The sequence below is a fragment of the Ixodes scapularis genome, unplaced genomic scaffold (genome assembly GCF_016920785.2).
Source record: "Ixodes scapularis isolate PalLabHiFi unplaced genomic scaffold, ASM1692078v2 PGA_scaffold6__148_contigs__length_123643588, whole genome shotgun sequence".
NCBI classification, from domain to species: domain Eukaryota; kingdom Metazoa; phylum Arthropoda; class Arachnida; order Ixodida; family Ixodidae; genus Ixodes; species Ixodes scapularis.
Genome location: NW_024609881.1, coordinates 66,443,638 through 66,449,230, shown reverse-complemented (window position 1 = coordinate 66,449,230; position 5,593 = coordinate 66,443,638).

Genomic DNA, 5,593 nt, shown 5'->3' with positions numbered 1-5,593 from the left:
CAATGCAACGGTGACGAGAAGCTCAGCTTCTCGTCACCGGTAAATCGGTTGGGCAAACGGAAGAGAGGGCAAACAGTTGAGATCAGCAGGAATCGCAGAAACGTGCGTCGCAAGGAACGAAAACGAGATTACAGCACCGGCGTTGCCAGACTGGAAGAAACACGGGAAAGTTATGCGTCGTTTATGGCGAAACATATTGAAGGAAATGTTTCTTACATTTTCGAATATTCGTCGACAAACTCTAGCATAGTAGCTAAAATTTCTTCGTACCATCGGAAGCAAATAACTTGGTCTTCAAGTACAACATTACTATATTTTGACTTAAAATACCATACTAGATCGATGACAACCAGCGGAAAAAGAGGATAAACAAAATGACTACTTGTTTCACCGATAGATGGCGCATCTTATTGCCCAATCAAAAATAATTATTGTTCTATATCCAGCCGTTTATTACAGTACCTAGGTACTTTTCCCTTCCTAGGCACCGTGGTTTACCAAAATGGGTTTACCATCGCTTCGAGAAAACCGGCCCAGGTGGGCAACCGGTGGCGACCGGCTAAACTGACGGAGATGGGTTCTCGTGGATTTTCGATGAAGGACTGTCGTGCTCTCGGTTGATTTTGCGCACTCTCCAATAAAGTTCCACGCAAATTCGAGTCCGATTTTTTCCTTCTCGCCGCAGCGCCATCTGTCGCAAGTCGGGGGTACCGCAAGCAGACGAGTACACAATACGGTCACGGCGCTGCGGTAGGCTTCTATGGACCGTTTCCTCACCTGTCTATCTTACACCCTGGTGAGGACCGTGAGGAGCTGTGAGTGTGAGGACCTGTGAGTGTCAGGACTGTGATGTGTGAGGACCGTAAGGACATGTGAGCATGATGAGCATGATGACATGTGAGTGTGAGGGCCGAAGGACCGTGATGACCTGCGAGTGTGAGGACCGTGAGGACCTGTGAGTGTGATGACCGTGAGAATCTGTGAGCGTGACATCCGTGATGATGACGGCGAGCGAGTTTTGGTTTTGTGTTGAACCGTGAAGGTGAGTCCCGGTGGTGACCCTATTTTGAATAAATCGGGATTGTGAGTGGGCGTGAGTTCTGATTGCGGAAAAAATGGTGATCGTGAGTTTGAGGGAGGACAGCTTAAAAAGACGACCTATGATTGAGGCTCGTCCTGTGATTGGCCGAAATGAGCGTAGTCCGCTCCTCCTCTCTTTCGACTCTAAGTTTTTTTTTTTTTTTAAACAGATTCATGTCTCTTTTTTTTTTAATAGCAACGAAAATTTTGTTTTTGGACAGAACGAATTACTACTATAGAAATAAAATATTATTTCAGTCCACGGGCGCGCAGAGGGAAAAGACTGAAGAGCCGAGAGGCGTGTAACTTGAAAAGCGTTTCGTGTTGTATCAACGTAACACCGTGTTGTTGTTGTTTTTGTTTTCTGTTGAGAAAAACAGAACTGGGAAATCATTGTGTTTTGTCCGGGCTGTGCCGCAATTCTTGGTTCTAGGCGTAAAGGGAGCTGCAGAAACTGTTCTCGGCTGACGCCAGCAGTTTCCTGTACTCTTGCGCGTTCATGTCAAAAGGCTTCTGTCAGACCTCGTCTAGCACGCCGCGATCTTTCCTGCACATTCATCCAGCTTTTCATCCAAGACCCTTTTGCGCCTGTGATGTACTGAAACATCGGTATACGTCCCTGCGCGAGCCCAAGACTGCGTTTCTTTCACGCTGAGCCTCCTCGAGCAGGACCACACTTGTGTCAGATCTAGGGTTAGCAAAGCTGATTGAACTCTGCGTTCAGTCTCTCACATTGTTTTGTCTCACTTGGTGCGGTACAGCGACACGCAACGATTATTGATCTTCGTAATGGGATAGCGCCACTCACAACGCGATTGGCAATGAACAGTGTCGACAAGAAATAAGGTTCCTAGAGACAGTTGCGTTTGAATGCGTTTGAATTCGGTTTATTCACGAAGTTCTCAATTTCTGAGATACGTAGATTTATTGTGCAAAAAGTAAAACCGGTTTTATTATCTAGAACTAACTATGTGCTTTAAGTTTACCCATGACTCCGTTTTATTGCAGCGGCGACGAAATATACTGACACGTGCGAAAAGATACGCGATAACCAGAAAGGTATCCTGCGGAACCGAAACAAAGGCTTTTTTGTGCATGCTGTCGTTTAGTGTGTGGCAATTGATAAATAAAATTGATTTGCCTCGATTGATCAGATACAAGTTTCTGGAGTGCTCTCGGCCTTCATTGATTTGTAGCACGGCATATATCAGGACCTGGACTAATGACTGCCCAGAAGTATATCTTAAACTGTAGTAAACTTAAAGCAAAATGACCCGTTAGGTCAAGTTCGTGTATTTCGTTTTTCATGTTATTTTTGCAGCTAAAGCTAAATGAAGTTCATAAAACGTTCTAATAGGCATTTTATTGTAAAAAGATATTGTAAATACAAATATTTATTGTGATTAATTTCTTATATAACACTCAATGCGAAAAGCAAAAAGAAACGCTTTTATTTATACTTCAGAGGCATGGATATTCGAAACCGTAATTTTCCACCTTTTAACTGCTTAAGAGACCTCACGGTCAATATTTGTGCAGTTTCCGAACCAGCACCGCTGAAAAAGAGAGAAAACTTTTCATTTCAGATTTCTCAAATTTGTCGTTTCGAGACACCGAGGAATGTTAGCCAGCCGTCAATTTATGCTTGGTACGCGATTCTAAGCACCACGCAGAAGATTTAACATGGGACCTCTTTATTACGCGTACTGGTCTGGTTTCAGTTTTTGGAGCATGATATAAGCTAAAAAAAAGCATTCAACAAAAATCGGACAAAGTTAGCAAGAAGATATGTCTGAATACATATATGTGTAGTACAGGTGTATATCCATGTGCAAACAACTTAAGACAAAAAAACATACACCCGGTACACGTATGTGCAGTATATACTAATATAGAAAAAACGCTTACTGCGTCAATATCGCTTTTACGTATGACTGAGCTGTTTGCAATTTGTGACAAACTCTCCTTATGTGACAAACTCTCCTTACCAACATATGGCATGCCGAAAGGGGTTTCGTTGCTTTGAACGAGTCATCCGGTAGCACAGTTCCAATTTATTTGAGCTTCACTTAAAAGAGTTCTTGGTAATTAACAACAGACTAAGAATGCTTGAAATGGGTAAGCGGCGCTTGGTAAATCTGCTGCCTTTTTTATCTTCTACGCAGTTCGAAAGACTTCTCTTCCTGGCGATCCTCTCCGTTAAATGTCAAATCGGAGATAAACAGAACTGGGCAGTGTCGCGGTACACATGTATCCCGATAGTACCTTAGGCAAACTTTTGAGTATCTGTATCTTTCTTTCAAGCTACATGTGAAATATATATTTTTATCTCAGTTCTAAAAAAAAAAAATCGATGTGCCGCTTGTATTGCAAATCTGCTTGAGCTTTAGTTACCTCTTTACATTCGATGCCGTATTTTAACTGTCCGATTTTCTTCATAAATTGAAAAAAAAACATCTTTTTGGTGAACCCAACCCATAACCCTTTACAAAAAAAGGCCAATTATATTTTTAAAATGGTTCGGAGAAAGGTAGATCCTAAACATTGCACAATAAGCTCCTCTGACGAACTCCTTCCCTCTTTCCACAATGCCAGAGGGAACTCCAGAGAGGAGGAGAGTGGGGAAAAGGAAACCTCTAATTATCGAGAGTAAAGGAGCTTATCTTCCTCTGATGGTGCAACAAAGAGAAGTTCAGCTTTTTTTGTCCAATCTATTCACCCTGGGTGACTCAGGTGCACCTGGCAGGACAATTTGAGAAGCACCGTCACAGCATTTATTTAAGAAAAATGTATTTTTTAAAGCATGGTAGTTGACTTCGAGTCCCAATGGGGGTCGCTAGGGGCGACATATTTTCGCACCATTAAAGTTGGCAGACTGTATTAGTGTAGCAATCACGGCCTTTTTGAACACAAATTTAGAAAGCCTAAAAGAACAGGCTGCGTATCACTGAAGATTCGCTGGAGCCGGATATTACACATAGAGTCGCTGTCAGTTGAAAGATTGCAGGGTGTGGACCATTAGGGTCTTGATTCTGAGATCGTGATCGGCTCTTCGACTTTCTTATCCACTGATACCGAAATTTTATTGACTACCGAGCAATGGTAAGACGTTCAGTACCGGGCACTTAATGCGTTTCTTAAATTGCTGGTCCTCTAGCTCCCCTAAATGACAGGTTCTTTTCTCTGCACTCATCAGAAACACCTATACCCCTAAGCTGCATGAAAACTTAAAGAAAGTGTATTTTGTGATATCCTACCTCTCCATTTTTTCCGCATGGGTAGCCAAATGGAGCGAAGTAGGTGTCCACAGTTGCATACATACCGGATACCGAATCACGGCACGTTATGACGCAGTTCTTCATACTCTGAAAATATTTGTAGTAAGAAAGGTAGTTAACTTTAAATATTGGCTGTGGGAAAAATGTTTGATTACGTTTTTAATATTATTTAGATATCAAATTGTGTAGAACATATTTGCACATAACCAAAGACACTGCCAATGTCTAAGGGTCTCGGAAAGCGATGGCATTTACAATTGAGATAGATGGTCACCGAATAAAAGGTGTTGACACATTTTATTCCTATGGGCCTGTAAGATCCCTAACTGGATGAAAACATTGAACTTTGGTCGTACTTGTGTTATTTTTTTATGGAAGATAATGTGTTGTGCAGTAGGTTCTTTTTCCGGTAACCGTTTAGCGATTTCACGACGGTTTATGTTTAGGTTTCATATCCAACGGTCTCGTCCTTATATATGCAATGCCGAAGAGGCGTTTGAGGTAATATGAATCAACAAATTTAAACAAGTCTATTTTCTTTTTTACAAAGCCAAAAAGTCTAGATTGTACTTCTCCAACCATAAAGAACGTAGCTCTATGCGAGCCTGAGCCGTGACATATGTTCATGACATAGCACAGACAAAATCGGCATTACTTGAAAGGTGGCTTTTCTTAGTAAAAACGTGTTGATTAGCGCACGACTCAGGGGTTGCCTAAACATAAAAAAAAAAATGCCGTGCACGGCAAAAAAAAAAGTGTGCACGCTTCTTAAAAGCGGGAAGTTTGCTGCGAGCACCTACGTTTTCAGTGAGGGCATCAACCATAGAAACAGCACGCCTTTCCTCCTCGCGTCCCCTCTCTCGTCCCCTCCTCTCTCTTTTTTTCAGAAGATTGGCCATTGCCAAAAATGGTGGGGTCTTGGCGACAGCCAGCAAAGCGTGTGACTCTGGATCCAGGTGATGAGCACCCTTAAAACCTCTCTCCAAGAACCCAAGTCGTGAATAGCATTCCCCCAACGCAAAAAAAAACAGAAAAGAAAAGTTTGCAAGCGGACCCGAACCGAAAGAAACCATTCATTTGTAGCGATAGCAAAAGCTGTGGCTGCACAAAACGTGTCCTGTTTTGACAGACCTTCAGCATGCGGCGCGCATATTCGAGAGGTAGGGGAGCGGATTTCAAGGACAGGAAAGGTATTCAAAGGGGAAAAGGGGTGTGATGCTTACGGCCCAAGTGTA